The 17404-nt window shown below is 37.6% G+C and overlaps 1 protein-coding gene across 2 annotated transcripts in view; it reads left to right on the top strand.

Annotated features, from left to right (window-relative positions):
• PDGFD (platelet derived growth factor D) overlaps positions 1 to 17404 on the top strand; it is a 248163-nt gene that overhangs the window by 191836 nt on the left and 38923 nt on the right. The window lies entirely within an intron of this gene.

Genomic DNA, 17404 nt, shown 5'->3' with positions numbered 1-17404 from the left:
AATTTTGGGGCCTCTAAGATCAATAGAAGGCTGGGAATATAGAGAGGTGAAGTCTGGAGGGCTCAGTGAGGTTGAAGAGAGAGATATTGGCAAGAGAGATGCACAAGGATATGGAGAGCATAGTCACAGAGTGCATTTTGCCTCTAAGATTTCAAATTAAGAAGGAGTTGCAGAAGTTGGGGTACATAATAAGGGTTATTTGAGTTCAAAATTCAAAGGGCTGCAAACCAAAGACACTGACATTATCCAGGATGATGGTAACAAGGGGTGGAGACAAATACAGGAACCCAGTTGACATGGTCCTTAGTGAATGTGGGGAAGTGACCAAGACTTCAGGAAAGGAAGCAATATACAGAGTGAAAACAGGGAATAATAGTTGAATGGCCTGAGTTTGAGAGGAAGTATCTGTGTATGGGCTTACCTTTACATGCCTACAATATCTTTTAAAGAACATGTCAGGAATCAATAATATTGATTGCCTCTGGGTGGCATCCCTTTCATAACTTTTATATTTGGGGTTATATGAAAGTATTAGACTAAAAATATCAATGGTTTGGAAGTGCTAGAATGAAGCCAGAAGACAGGCATCCTGCCCTCACTTGTCCTCATCCTAGCAGGGTTTTCAGAGTGGGAGCTCTCATTTGGTAGGCCTTGGGGGAAGCACTATTTTCTGGGGAGAATAAAGCTTTCGTTACAGGAGAGAAGAGTGAGTGGTCAGTGAAAGCATCAAGGGTATCAGGGTTGTGCCTATGGCGATTCAGAGGTCTGTCTAGAAGGCATCACAAAGCAATAGCCTCTTGAAAGTGATATTGTGCCTATGGTGCCCCATTTTAAAATTAATCTACTTAAAAGATTTTGGGCTGAAAACACTCAACCAATGTCAGAAATCCAATTTAAAGTTTCCTTTTTATTTTTGGAGAGAATATGGAGTCCAGGCTAAAAAGCTCCCAAAAGCAATATTCTTTACTGTTTACAATAAATCATCAGCCTTCAATCCCATCAGTAAACTAAGAAGTTGGCAGAGGATAACGCAGCACTCTCTTGAGAGCAGAGATTCTTGTTACCTTATATTCTTATCTTCTATAAAAGTTTATGGCGCTTTTTGTTGTTGTTGCTCTTAAAAAGATAGTATCTTCCTCTCTCCACACAGGACTACTGAGGATGTTTTTCTTTCCTTTATCTTGATGAAATCTAATATATGCACTGGCTGAATAATAACTGTAGAGATTGACTGTCATTTTTGAGGAGAAATGAGAAAATATGAATGGAGCCACCGAAAGTATCAGTAAAGAAAATAGCTAGCTTTCTTAACCCAGCATTATTTGACTGTGATTAAATGCAGTATTCTTGCGTTTTAAACAGTCCTTCTTCCCTCCTCCTCCACTCGCATTCTGTCCCCCATAACTAATCAGGAAGCATCTGAAACATGCTGGGAATAGAGTGATTCTAATTAGGCGTTTTTTGCTGACCCAAATAGTTGTTGTCTTTTATGTATTAAATGCTATTGCACAGTTCTTTCCCCACATCATAAGGAGTTATGAAATAAGTCTCCTTTTCCTTGTCCTATTTGGAAATAGATAAATAGCAAAGGCAGGGGCCTCCAGTACTGTCAACTTGCTGAATCTGGGCCTGGAAGAGAAAGCCCTAGACCAGGGACACGTGCCACCAGTGCTTCCTCGCTCATCTGCTGCGTGGAAGAGGCTTTTCTTTCCCACAGCCTGGATACCAACAGGCTGTTGAAGTGTCAGGGTTTTCCATTTTGCTCAGTGCAGGGGTTCCTGTTGTTGAGGAGGCCTCCTCTAAACCTGTCAGTCAGAATGATAGGACCTCTCAAGGGCAACGAATTGCACATTAAGATCGAGACTATCACGGTCAGTATGTGAATGTGATAGATGGAGTGAGCTGGACCATTAACTCCACCCAACCCCAACCCTCTGCTGCCCTTGCCTTGAGTACTAGGCTCTTTTCTGCATGTAAACAAGAGCTTTGAATATCAATTGTTTTCTTTCTACCTATACATATCCCATTAACATGGCAGTGCACACAATATTGTGCAAAACTTTGCATCTAATTCAGATATCAAGGGGGAATTTTTACAGCTGCTGGATTTACTTTAAAATAGAGCTTTGGCAGCTGAAAATAAAGATATAGCACCTGGCTGACCACTTTTGATGATGATAAACAACTGTCGCATTTTGTGTAACTGTGAACAAGATGACCTCTAACGTCTTCTCTCACTTAAGACGCTTAACATCTTCTCTAAATGAATCCATTATGTAAAAGGAAAGATCCTGTGGTTATGTCGTATATGTTTGCTGTATCTTCAGAATAGTACTTGAAAAGATGGCTATTGAAGAGCCGTCTTAACTGATAAGTTTCCCCTGGCTTCTCACATCAGAGGCAGAGAGAGCAGAGTGAATGTTGTGCAGTGTCTGTATATCAAGGTCTACGTATCATTTCATATAAAATAAAAAGTTTTCCTTTTCAGAGGATTTATTTTAAATGCCCAGAGTGTTTCTTGAGGGAACCTATACTCATGCTATTGATCTTATGTTGGAAGAAGGATTACTGTCTATCGAATACATCTAGTATGTGATTACCCCCTCCCCACTCCACTACCTTGTGGACTACTTCTACCTTTTTAAAATGTAAATATAAATATCACCTGAAATGATATGGGCTAGAATATTACGAAAAGTTTAACCTGTACTTCAGTTATCTAATAGTTCAGAGCACAAATATTTTGATGCCTTTTGAAGTAGCACTTAGAATCAAAGTAAATGAGTACCTTACTCCTAACTGGACCAGTAGTACCACTGCTTCTTCTGTCTTCCGTGTGGACCGCACCTGCTCCCTGTGCACCTCACAGAGGACAGCACCTCAGCCCTCCCAACTGATCCATCATCTCTGGAACCAAAATGGTTTTCCTTTTATTAGGGTTGGATATAGATTAGAATGGTGCCTCCGGGTAGGTAGGGCAGTGTGCATATTTTGCCACTAATGGATATGGGAAAGAAAAGAAAATGTGTGACCAAGAAAAGGACCTGCTTTTCTTAAAGCATATGCTAGAGTACACAAAATCTGGACTAAGGCAGGAGACATGGGATCTAGTCCTGGCTCTCTCATGAGTTAGAAGCAGCCTCATTGGAAATCAATGGCTCTGGACACTGATTTCTGAAATAGCAATAGTTTGCTAGGTTACGCTGCATTAACAACCCTGAAATGTCAGTGACTTATAAAAACAAAGGTCTGTTTCTCATTCATGTTATATATCAGCTGCTAATCACCTTTAGCTGAGCCCCATGTAGCTTCTTCAGTTGGGAATCCAGGCTGAAGAATCAGTTCGCTTCTGGGACAAGCTATTATTATAACAGAGAAAAAAAGAGCAATAGAAGTACAAACAATGTGTTTTAAAGCTTCTGGTCAAATGTGACATTGATCACTTCTACTTACATTGTGTTGGTCAAAGCAAATCACATGACCAAGCCTGCCATCATGGGAGCAAGAAGTAAACCCCTCCCACAGGAAGGGCACCAGGGAGAAGCTCTGCAAGACTAAATGTCGTAGAGATGAGCAACACAGTACCTCTAAGTCAAAAGCATTGGTAAATGATTTGTAAAGTGTCCTATAGCCCCCAAATTACAAGCTTTAATTCATGAGTTAGAAACAGCAATAATTAGTTGGGATGTAGAAATATTTTATCGAGAGATAGGAGGCTGGATAAAAGATGACTCAGTCCAAGGACAAACTACATTCCTGTATAAATTAGTAGCTTGCATAGGAATAGTTTTTAATCTTTAAATTTCTTTATTTCTGAAGAAAGGTCTTGTCCTCTGAAGATGTTTTATTTGACATTTTGAAGACTATATTAAATAAAACAGTACTTTAGATATATAAATGGTAATTTACAGCCAGCGAAGTACTGTTATATATGCCTGTTCCCATTTCACATGCCAAATCGGTTGTTTGGTTTGTTTCCCATGTATGCCCAGTGCCCAAAACAGTACTAGCAATGGGTAAGCACTCAATACTTTGCTGGGGATGGTGAGGAACTACTTTTGTATGAACGATATTGTAGATAATTATGGGGTGGTGAAGGATTGTTTGCCATTTCCTTTTTCCCCAGGGGAAAAAAAAAAAGAAGAAGAAATTACATGTTCTTTTATCTAATGATGACAGAAATGACCAGCCAGGAAACCTGAAAAATCTCCTCTTTGAGAAGGCCCAAACTATTTTATCTAATGTATCTGTGCCTATACTCAGCTCATATAGTGATAGGGAGAGTGAAATGAGATAGGAGATGTTAAAGCTTTCAGAAAATTTCAAAATCTTCATGCACATTCTAGGTGATAGTACATTAGGCCATTGTAAGTTTGATGCACCAACATTTTTTCCAAGGAAAAAATGTGAAAATGTGTGAAGGCTAAGCACTTTCTATCTGGCAGGCACTTTTCTGATAGCTTTACAGGTAGCACGATCTGTTTAATCTTCTAAACAGCCCCCGATGTAGGAATTATTTCCATTTTCAGATAAGAATATTGAGGCACAGAGAAGTTAAGTCATTGGTACAAGGTCTCTGGCTAGTAAGTGGAGAAGTTGGAATTTGAATGCAGAGAGTCTGACTCTAGAATTTGTAACAGGTGATTCCCATCTCTGTGGAGGTATTAATATAGCCATCTTTCAAATAAAAAAAAATATATTAGAAAGATTGTACTCATTTTGGAAAGAATGTAATGAATGTCTACCTGGTCCAGATAGTTTCATGTGAATTATCTAATTTACTCCTCAAACTAACCTTATGGAGGAAAGAAGATATTTTTCCCATTTTACAATCAGGAATCTAAAGCATAGAGGCTTTACCTTGCCTAAGGTCACACGGTCATTGTTCCATATGTAATTCCATATGTAATTCAATTGAGTGCTCTGTCTCCAACATCAGTTTTTAAAAATGCTTTAACATGGTGATTATCAAATCTTTTCTACCATCCAAAACAGTGCAGGCCTTATTGGCAAGATAAGTAGCAAAAGAGGTTCTCAACTTGCCTCCTCTTCATTTACAGGCATGGAGTTTGCTTTTATTTTGTTTGTACTTATAGTTCCTTTGATGAAAGCCATCCGGGGCCATTTGTATTCAAGCATCTTTATGATCCCTGCTGGGTTTAGAGATAGCTTTTAGTAATTCCTCCAAATCAATTCCTGCTGACCAACCTCAAGGGTCATCATAAAGTACTTAAGGGATTCTCATCTATTGAATCATCTGATCAGGAAAACATTCTAACTCTTCTTTGAAAAAGAAAGGTAATTTTGTACCCTGCTGAGGGATAAGATAGGACTAAATTGTATTTGAGGAAAATGCTATTATAATTTGAGGGGTTTGATTACCAAAATAAGGAATGACTCCTAATTCTAAGATTGCCTTAAAAGATTATGGACATTTCAAAAAGGTTTTCCAAACCAACAGCACCGAATTCCTTGTCTTCAAATTTTTTCCACCACCCTCATTTCCCTGAATAGCTATCTGTTGTTTCATGTTTGTTTCCTAGGAACTCCATCATGTTACTTAAGTTCGCTGAATTCCAGATGATAAAAAAATGTTCTTTGCATTTTTCATATGCACTGAAAAGGAGGCATGTGAGCAGAGGAGGTGAAGATGTGGCTATATTAACAACCAGTTTCCTACAACTTAGTGTAGCAGTACAGTATGTCAAGAGACCTGGGCTGCAGGCACCAATTGGCAAGTGACACTGACACTTAACCCTTTGGGGCTGAGTTTCCTGTATGTAGGATAAGGGTGGTCAGGATGACAGCTCTGCGAGAGCAGTGACATTGAAGTTATTTTTGCTTCTTTTTCTCCAATACCTTGAACTGTGCAGTCAGTAGTAGTAGAAGCCATAAATACCTGTTGAAGGAATGATTAAATGAATTGCTGAATAGATGGTTTAGAAAAAATCCCAAGTGTGGTCTTCAGGATCCTCTGATTTGTCCTGTACCTTCTTTTTCAGTCTAATTTCCTGTCTGTTACTTTGGGCACATGACATACTCACACATCCCAGATGATGCCACTCTCTGCTTTAGTGCATGCTGTCTCCTTCACCTGCCTGCTTCCCTATCAGAATCCTTAATTATCATTCAAAAGTCAATTCCAAGGCCACTTCTTCTGAGACCTTCCTCCAGCCTTCCTAAATGAACTTAAATCATTCTTTCCCCTATAGACCTATGAGACTTTGCTTATGACCCCAGTAAAGCATTTATTTTTATAGATTGGATTATTCATTTACTCATTCTACAAATATTTATTACCATCTACTATTTAACAGTCAATATGCTATGACTTTACATTACTCATCTCATTTGAATCTCACAGCAATTCAATGACTATTCATTCTTCCATTGCAACACTATTTATTATATATAAAAGGTTAACAGGCCCTGTTGTAGGTACTTGGTGGGAGAGCAATGAGAAAGTTAGAAAACATTTCCACCCTTAAGGAGCTTACACCCTAGTGGAAAGACACAAACTTATTGACAGAAATAAGTCAATAAGATGCTATGGATTGAATGTGAGTGTTTTCCCTAAACTCATCTGTTGAAATCCTAATCCCCACTGTGATGGTATTGACAAGTGGAGCCTTTGGGAGGTAAATAAGACATGAAGGTGGAGCCCTCTTGATGCGATTGGTGCCCTTATAAGAAGAGACATGAGATAAAAGATCTCTGTCTCCACCATGTGTGGACACAGCAAAAAGACATCCATTTGCAAACCTGAGTCCAACCATGTCAGCACTCTGGTCTTGGACTTCCCATCCTCTAGAACTGTCAGAAATAAAGTTCTGTTCTTTGCAAGGTACATATCCTGTGGGAATTTGTTCTAGCCACTCCAACTGACTAAGACACAAGATAATTCAAGATAGTAGTAAGCCATTAAAAAATTTAAAGCTGCTTATATACAAAGGAATGACAAGAGTGGGACAGTAGAATTAATCCAGACAACACATTTCTTTTAAGGTCAGTTTTGCTTCCCATGCATCTGTGCATTAGCCAACACCTTGCTCAATGACTTACATACTTTGGTCATTCAAAAATCTCAAATAGTGAATAAAACTTGGAACTCAGTAGTCTATGAGATCCCTTGCAACTTCCAAACTGGTAAGAATTAAAAATAAATAAATAAATCACAGTTTAAAGTGTAAGTGTGAGGCATGAGGCCTGCCAAAAAAAAAATCCATGTCCAAAGAATATCTCAGCTAATTCTTGGGTGTGGGCAATAACCTAGTCAGCTCTGAATTGTCCCAGTCCAGTAGAGGAGAAGCAATAGTTCACCCAATCCCTGTTTTTCCTTTCACTCTGGAATGCAGTTTATCCTTTTTTGGCACCAAAAATACCTTTGTAATTATCTTTGGTTTAGATGAATATGGCAGTAAATTTGCATTCTCTAAGTACACAGATGTAATGGTACAAAAAAATTATAGCAAGACGCAAAGGAGAACCAATCTGGGATTAAAATTTTGCTGTGCAAAGCCTAGTGTTTTCACTCATAAAACTGTTGATGAATATTGCTAGTGCAATAACTGATCAAAGTAAAGGATGTTCCTGTTAACTGATAACTAAAAGTAAAAAGGAATTTCGAACGCCCATACACATGAACTAATAGAAATTAAATTGCAGGATCTCTCATTTAATTACCAGTTATCCTATTCCAAAATGATCCTCCCAGCCTGGAGGAGAAGACTTTAAATTGTTTACTTGGAGGGATGAAATCCTACAGACTGAGTCAGGCATTTGCCCCCAGGAAGTCTCTTTCACTGATGTTAACCATGGCATTTGGCAACAGTATTTTTTTCTCTTTGTAAAGCTTTATCAGCTCTCTCATAAATTCTTAGAAATTTATGAAAACCTGTACTTAGCATACTCTGAAACTCATGACCTGTGTGCTTGGCACTCAGTTCCAACAAGTTCACCTAATGGGCCCAGGTAGCAAGCCTGCTTTTGAGATCAGAAATGTGCCAGCTGCCTTGGTTAGTGACTAGTTGACCGGGGAGTGGAAAGAGGAAGTACAAAGTCAAGAATATATGAATCTCACCTTTTGTGAGAAGAGTGATTTGCAAGGGTATGAGTCCTACGCTTTTGTTTCAGACTTTACATTAACCATCTCTCTAGTTTAACCACATGAATGAGTCTGGAAATCCCCTTAGAAAGATGTCAGCTCAAGAAAAGGTACGTTGAATTACTTTTTTTCATTTGCATAGCTGTATAATAGTAACATGACTCTTAAATATTTTATATTCAGTATAGCCCATAGTGTCAAGTGATAATTATGATGGGTGGCAGCTCTGATGAATGAACACTGGGTCCAGTGTAAGGATAAGGATGAATGTGTAGAGGGAAAAGTTGTTACAGCACAATGTCGCCTCGCTAGGAAATACTCATATTTTTAAAAAGACTGGACAGCTTTTTTAATTCTTTATGACTGATTCTCTTAGAAGATGTTCCCGTTTACATTACAATCCCATCACTTGCTGAGTAACATTTCATGAGTGCTCTTTTTCATGGTACCATACCAGCCGTGTTGACTGTGGCTTTGGCCTTTAGACTTCAAATGGCATTTTCTCCCTAAAGTCAGATCTTAGGAGTTTTAATTAGTAATGGAATAATTTGAGTTTTCAGAGATAATGATTTTAGCTAAGGGATTTTGGTGACATGGACTTAATCTTCATACTGTTTGTAATTCTTATTTTCTCTAATTATTGGTTTTAATAATGTAACTAGCTTTTGGCCACCATGAAGAAAATCTATTTATATAACATCAGTCAAGTACAGAGAAATTTAGCAGTTATTGGGAGTGTGAATTTCAACACAGAGGCGTGAAATGGTTTGTTGAATTCTGAGCGTGAAACAATATTTCCTCTCTTAACCACAATAGTAAAAACAAACCTAACAAACGAAAGTGCTCACTATGTACCAAGCATTGTGCTTCCTGCAAGAAAATGAAAATATGAATAATTCAAGTCGATATTTCTTCTTTTCATTTCAAACTTCTAATTTTCCTAAGGAACAGGAATAATTTCCTAAGTCATTCATTTTAGCCTGGTATAAACAATCTTTAAGATTGGCTTAGCAATATCAAAAGTACAATCTTTAATAAATTTCAGACCACTGGTGAATTGAATCAGATGTTCTCTTTGAAATGCATTTAAGGAATTTATGAAAACCTGAACTTAGCACAAATCAAGAAGATTTGTTTATTTTATAAAAAGGATTATTTATAAAAGAAAAGAGGAATTATTCAACAAAGATGAGAGAGCACAGAGACTCAGCTACAGGTTCAGGTATCTGTGGTACTTCCTTAATAATAGGGCTTGCATCCTGTCTGTCTGCTTCCTCATCTTTTAAAGCTACTGTAGAAATGATGAATGAGATAATTTATGGAAAGCATTTCATATAGTCACCAGCATAAAATCTATGCTCCATAAGTGGCAGGCATTACTGCAAAATAATTAATCACAGAGTAGTTTTTTTTTTTTTTTAATCCTAAACAACTAGTCACAAAATTTAAATCTGAACCTAGCTTTTCGGCAACAGATTGTAGAAGTACTGTAGTATTTCTCTAGCTGTAAATTAAATATTCACTTACCAGCTAGTATGACCAAACACCATGGAAGCTATTAACAAAGTAGTATTTTGCAATTTGCAATTTTCTGTGCAGCCCCTTGATATGTGGCACCCCTCTCTCTATCTGCAAACACACATTGATCCTCTCTAGTTCTTGAGTATCATTCTCATGACCTCTTTTGAATCGATGACCCCTTCTCTTCTTAGCTTGCTGGACTGGGGTTTGCTCTAATCTCTCCTTACTATATCGAGATCAAATTCCCAAACTAAGTTCAATCTGAAGAGATCAGAAACTAGCAAGTATACAAAGTTCCTTTTCTCATAATGTAGGAAGAAAAATGAACTTTTAAAAATATCTTGACACTACACCAAGATTACATGGATGATTGGTTAATGAATTCTAGCAGTTCTAAATTTAAACATTGTACTTTATTGTCAATAATGATAAATGAAAATGTTATAAAATTAACTCTTAAATCAGTGAAAATCTGCATGTCTTATCTATATTTCTTATTAAAATTTCTTTATTTAATTAAAGATATTTTTACTATAACAGAAAGCTCCTATCCAGGGCTTCTTGTAACTCTAAGAAACACATATTATAAAATTTCACAGGCAAATTCTCTAACTTTGGAAGATGCTCTTTGATTCTTGTTAATTATTGATTCTTAGACTCTTGATATCCTTGTATTAAATATTCTAGTCAATAAAATCTGGCTGCCTGCCAAGGCCTTTACCATATTATGTATAGAAGAGCTAGTTTGATGATGAGTCTGTAAAGAAAGTATACTTGTTAAGTTTTGGTTGGGCTACAGAGTTTTATTGATTCTAAGGGTTTTTAATTTTTGCTCTATTCTATTCCTGTAGACATTAAGACGTTAGTGTAATATCATTTCCACACACATTGTTGGGTCTGCATGCCAGACATTCAGGTACAGAAGTATCAAAAGCCTTTATTCAAAAGGATCTCCCTGTAGAGTAATCCCAGGACACAAGCCTCCAAGTTTGGCTTTATTTGGATTTTCCTCAGTAGGTCATGAACAGAGCAGAGTGTCATGAACAAACAAACTTAGAATTTATTGAAGTAATGGATGTTGATCATGTATTTGTTCATTACTATGTTATGAATCTTAACAAACTCCTTTGTGTTTCTTTTGAATGCTTAGAGGTGTTTCTTTTGAAATTCAAAAGCATTAAGCATTTAGAAATTCAAAAGCTCTAAGCATTAACTCAATCAAGAAGCACAGATACAATTAGGAGAGAGATTTCTTTATTTTCTGCCTCTGAGAAGTGAATATAAAGCAGCAAACAGAATAAAATCTTTCAGAATGAGAGAAAATACACTGACAAATGTCTTTTGAAACTTTCCCCAAATAAGTCGTCCTTGGTAAGTGAAAGATCGTTTTATTTGAAAGCTTTATAAAAACTCCCAAGTAACTGCATATGTTTTAAGTGCTGGTGAGACACATCCCTCTAGCCATGAATAGTTTGTGGTTCATCTACTCAAATACAGCATAATCACCTAGGATAAAAATAAACAGCCGTCCTCCGTGAGATCCAGGAACAGGTGGTACAACTAATCATCCCAAATGTTTGAAGTATTGGTCTGGGAACAGCTGTCTGCAAAGACTTAAAGGACAAGAGTCCCTAGCTCCACTATCAAGGGACAGGAGAGGGATTCCTTTGGACATCCATTGCTGGTGCTCAGTTAGTGGTTGAATGTGTGCAGGGTTGCTCTGGTGAGGGAATGAGTGGATTGTTTGTTAGCTTGTAATATATCTACTGCCCTCTCTGGCATGGGACCAAGATATCCAATGGTAAGGAATCTGAAAAGAAAGTTTCTCTGGAGAAACCCTTTCTGAAAATGGAAATTCCCACTCATATCTTATTCTTTAATAGCAAGGATTGTTGTTGAGAACATTTATTATTTGTAGTGTTATTATAGCCCCAGCTATATTTGCTTTCAGCCATATAGAACAATTCAGTGGGTGAATTGTTCTCAAATTGAGCCTGACAAATGCCTGACTGACCCTGAGCTGATGGTTCATTGCATGTTTTCATAGCTGCTTTTAAAGATGTTAAAAGTTTGTGTTGTATTAGCCATGTTTTAATAGAGCCAAATGTGACCATGCTAAAACTCTTTGTAGTCCAGTTTTTGAACAATTCTCTTTTAGTCATTGGTGAGAAACACATCTACAAGAACGCTTTTATTTCCTACCGTGGAATACATGGATGACACCATTCAATAAATGATATCATAAATGTTGAGTAATTCCTCTTTTCTTTTATAAATAATCCTCTTCATAAGATAAACAAACCTTCTTGATTTGTGCTAAGTACAGGTAAATGATTTGTGAGCATTCACCCCTAAAGGCTTGTCTGTCATTTAATATGTAATATGTGTACACACATCCAGTCCATTTCTTCTTTTCCATTGTAGTTTTAGAAATTTACTGTTTTACTCAAACTAGGTGTTTACTATGACATTTTAAAACGTATATACAAAAAGAAGAAAATAAGAACGTATCAGTGCTAACCAATATTAATTTTTTGTGAATACTTTTTCAGTCCTGCTTCATATATCTGTACATTTTTTTTTCTAGCAGTATTGTATGAATGGAACATACTCTTGTATAAGCTTTTGATTTATGAGTTCGTTTTATTTTAAGCATGTTAACTGTTTACCTGTTATATCTGTTACAAGTGTGTTTACTAGCTTGTCCTTATGGTTTTACTTTTGTTTTTGATCTCTTTTAGATTTATATAACATTTTGTATATGTAAGGTGTATCGATTTTTATGCTTTCCGACTTTGGCATTGATGCTTAGAAATATCTCTTCCACACTACACTTACATTAATATTTATCTTTGTTTTCATGTAGCACTTTAAGATTTTATTTGTACACATCTCTCCAACTTTCGAGTCTATAACACTTTTCTAATAGAAACCAAACTGTGCATCCTAAACTATTTAGAAAGTGAAAATTTGAGAATCATATCTGTGTTCCAAAGCTTAATGGTAAAATGCAGAGAATGAGGGAGTTTTGTTTCAAAAAGCCAAATGATTAGTTTCACTGCCAAAATGTAATTATGAACTATTTTAATGTGAGGAATTAAGCTGAGGATAAATTATTTTAATGATATAAATTAATTTTATTAATTAAGGCAATGCAGATTAAGATGTCTATAATTATAGAATGACATATGACATTATTTGGTGGGTTGGAAAGAGCATGCGACTAAGAGATACACAATAGCTAATTGGGTCCTCATCCTAACTGTAGTCATAATTAGTTGGGAGATGCCGGGCAACCCATTTGGCTCTCTGAACTTCAGTTTGCTCATATCTCAAGGGAGGTCATCAGACCCCCAGATGGTCTCTGTAAGGTGCAGTAAGGTACACACAGCGCCACAGTGCTAGATTCCCGACATGGACTATAGGAACAAGGTAACTAAAATACCAGCTCCTTTATGTTAGGAGAGAAGATACTACAGTTCCAGAGCAGGAGGTGAGGAAGTCAAGAGATGTGTACCACCCTCTAGGAGCTAGTAAAGAGTTATCTCCCCTTAGAATAATGAGACATGGCTTGTAAAGCACTTATGTAAGTTTTCTATACCAAAGAACAGAAGTGTTTTCTTTGTAAACTGAATTGTTTTAATATAGTTTTAAATGATTCTTCATTGTTTGTTCTATTTTAGCATTTCTTAAAGTAACGGTAAGGGCACTGTTTTGCTAAGAGCACCCACGAAAAGGAGTTTGTCTTCCATTAGTCTGGAGTTTGAAAAGCAAGCAGTCTGCTCAGGATAATATTAAGGATATATAACAAATAGTATGGCATAGGGACCAACCACTCAGAATGGACGCTGGCTATAAACTACTGGCTTGCTACTAGCAAGTAGCAGCTGATCATCATCCTTATGTGTACACGGGAAGGCAGAGAAATTGGAATGTATACTAAAACCTCAGCTAGAAACTCGGAATAAAGAACAAATAAACAGCATCTTTGCCATTCTGGAGTGTAATTTCACTTGAGGAAGGAGATGATCAACAATAAAACAAACATAAAATTATTTCAGATAACCATAAATACTTTAAAGAAAATTAAGCAGGTTAAGTAGATAGAGTGACCAAGTGTGGGAGTATTTTAAATTAGATGCTCAAAGATGTTAGATATTTGAGCAGAGAACTAAATGATGAGGAGCCAGCCATTGGAGCATTTGGGGAAAGTGCATCCAGGCAGGAACAGCAGTGAATTAAACCTAAGGGGAGAAGAGGCTTGTCGTGTTATTTGCAAGCTGAAAGAAGGCCAGTGTAGCAGGAGTGGAGGTAGTGGGAAAGGTAGGCTATCAAATCAGAGGACACCAGAGGAAAGAAGTGCATAGAGGCAAACCGTAGTCAGATCTTATTTTGCCAAATTCTAAGAGCAATGGAAAGCTATTGGAAAGTTTTAAGCAGACTACAGAAGTGATTTGATTTACCATTAAAAGAGATAACTCTGACCCTAGGGGAAGAGCTAACAGGCACTTGGGAAACTTGATGGTTTCCAAGTGGACTTGGGAGGTTATGGTGGAAGAGATGAGAAATAATCCTTTGTGGATTTAGCAGGTAAATCCTCCTATGCCAAGGTTCTCCTTTGAGGGCTAACCTTGGAGGTTCGGTGTTTTACTTTTAATGGGATGTCGTTCCCTTTTATAAGCTTAATTTAAATATGTCATCTATAAGTAATGGTAAACTTCTGAAGTAACATAACAGTTGGTTTCTTTTCAATGTCTAACATTTGTGTTGCTAAGAGAAGATAAAGTTATGTTTTATCTGGGGTTTAATGAAATCTGTTATCATTTGCTCTTATTAAAATTTCGAACTGGAATCCTGTAGCCCAGACAGTGAAGAAGCTAAAAGTTCTTGTGTAACATTTGTTTAGGGGCTTGTGGACCAAAGTTCCTTTCAGGTTAAAAAAATCTTAGCAAAATATTTTTGCCATGTGTCTATGCAAGGACCTGAACTGAAATCACAGAATTTCTTAAGGATAGATATGAAATCTAAATAACTAAGACTACTTCAAAGGGTGTCCTCATAGAGACACCGACCAGCACTCAACTATATGCCTTTCCTGCTCTGCTGATTACCCTTTTGGAAACTGTTCCATCGTTTTTCTCCCTATACACACATTGTCCAAGGCAGCTATAACACTGTGGAAGGTCAACAACCACACAGTTTCTACTTAGAAATGAGCTTTGGTGGTCTTAGCTTTGCCAGAAAATGGATACATGATACAGAACACATCAACTATCTCTCTAAGCATTTGTTTCCTTATTTATTTTTTATTTATTTTTATGTATTTTTTTTTTTTTTTTTTTTTGAGACAGAGTTTCCCTCTTGTTGCCAAGGCTGGAGTGCAATGGTGCAATCTCGGCCCACTGCAACCTCTGCTTCCCAGATTTAAGCAATTCTCCTGCCTCAGCCTCCCGAGTAACTGGGATTACAGGCACACACCACCACACCCGGCTAATTTTATTATTAGTAGTAGTAGTAGTAGTAGAGATGGGTTTTCACCATGTTGGCCAGGCTGGTCTTGAACTCCTGACCTCAGGTGATGCACCTGCCTTGGCCTCCCAGAGTGCTGGGATTACAGGCATGAGCCACCGTTCCTGGCCAGTTTCCCTATTGTTTAAATAGGGAGATTTGACTAGATAATTCTAAAACTATTTCCAGTTCCAAGATTTAAAACTTTCCCTCTTCTGATTTTAACACATGGTCAGCATAACCCTTTACTTTGTTGAATTGCATTTTTGGTTGATACTTCCCAAATCTGTATCTCAAGGTCACATCTCTCTCATGCGGTCCATTCTCATGTAGCAAACTTCCCCCTGAACATCTCCATCTGCATATGGTGTAGGCACCTGGAACGCACTATGCCCAACATGACTCATACTTTCCCAAGATGTTTATTTTTCTGTATACTTTCCTCACCTTGTCTAAGCATTACTCTTCCTTTGAGTCTTCTACCCACCTTTTCTGCAAGACCCATCTATTTATCTTCCAAGACTCTACCAACAAATCAACTTCCTATGTGAAATTTTTCCAAGCCCACTTTCTCCCCAGGCACAATCATCTACTACCTTCCATGGCATGCTGAGTAGACTGGTATCAGAACACCCACATGAGTTTACTGCACCTGTTTATTTATGGGCTTACATTTCAAATTCCTTGAAGGTAGGAATAGTTTTTATTTCGTCATGATCCTATCCACAGCTTAGAAAGTATTAATAGCAGGCGATTAACAAATATTGAATGAACAAGGGAAAATGAAAATTCTGTGATCTGAAGATTGCTCATGTCATTACCTTACCTGGCATATGTCCTCCACCAATAGTCTCATCATGGCATGGAAAAGCCACTGACTCTCTGGCTTCTTGCCCAGTCTTATCTGATCACTGACTTACGAAGACTCATTAAATGCCAGCCTTCATTTGATTATACACATTTTCCCCTGTGGGAATTCAGTGTCCTTTTTGTGTCTATTCTGTTTTGCAGAGTGCAGATACCACATTTCCTGTTTCTTTCCTATCTTCCCTAGGATTAAGATTAGAATAACAAGGCCAGGCCCAGTGGCTCATGCCTGTAATCCCAGCACTCCGGGGGGCCAATGTCCGTAGATCACCTGAGGTCAATAGTTCAAGACCAGTCTGGCCAACATGGCAAAACCCCATATCTACTAAAAATACAAAACTTAGCCATGTGTGGTGGTGCACACCTGTAATCCCAGCTACTAGGAAGGCTGAGGCAGGAGAATTGCTTGAACCTGGGAGGCAGAGGTTGCAGTAAGCCGAGATCACGCCACTGCACACCAGCCTGGTGACAGAGTGAGACTGAGTCTCAAAAAAAAAAAAAAAAAAAAAAAAAGATTAGAATAATAATGTGTAGTCAGTTTCTTTCTTTCTTTCTTTCTTTCTTCCTTTCTTCCTTTCTTCCTTTCCTCCAAGTTCTGGGATATATGGTGGTTTGCTGCACCTGTCAACCCATCATCTACTCAGTTTCTAATACCTGTTCATTCTTTGAACACCACATTTGACTTGGTTCTCTCTCAGTAATCAGCTGAAATTTTATTAAACACAGGAAATTTATATATAAACCAGCCTCGTCATAACCAATTAACAAATGTACTTCCAGCTCCTCAAAATGTTAATGAAATTTACACCTGATACTAAACTCTCCTTCAGTAGGTATACGTGGGTAAATATGCTGTCAGACTAGAGTGGCTGAACGTTTCTCAGCATCCTCTGAAAATACCTTCTACTCCTTGGTAAGGCTGGAAGAAATTTACTAAAGTAATTTATTTTGCCAAGGTCAGAAAGCCATCTGTGGATTGTAAAAACAACAGAATTAGTTTTCCTTCCCTTAATGTTTTTTAAACTTCCTGGTGCTGTAGTAATTAACATGGAAGTTATATACAAATGGGAGACAAGTTTGCCTTTTAAGAGAAGTTTTTTCTGTGTGATCCATTGCTATCACACATCCACTCAGGCTTATCTGAGATAACTAATGTTTTCAGGTCTGCCCTTGGCCTGCCTTCCCCACATGGGCAGTACTTAGTCACTACCAGTCATTTTCTTCCTCTGCCATCCTTCCTCGTATTTGTTGACAGAGTCAAGAAGAACCCCTTGGAGGTTAGTGTGTCTTTGAAAAGATCACCAATATTTGGGACCAGGTCAGCAGGCAAGATTGAACATAATGCATAACCTAGTTTAAACCCACTATATGTCAATAATGATGATAATTATTATTCTTTAATCA

The sequence above is a fragment of the Piliocolobus tephrosceles genome, chromosome 13, assembly GCF_002776525.5.
Source record: "Piliocolobus tephrosceles isolate RC106 chromosome 13, ASM277652v3, whole genome shotgun sequence".
Classification (NCBI taxonomy): domain Eukaryota; kingdom Metazoa; phylum Chordata; class Mammalia; order Primates; family Cercopithecidae; genus Piliocolobus; species Piliocolobus tephrosceles.
The sequence above is the reverse complement of the archived record's forward strand: the minus strand, read 5'-3'. Positions and strand labels throughout refer to the sequence as shown.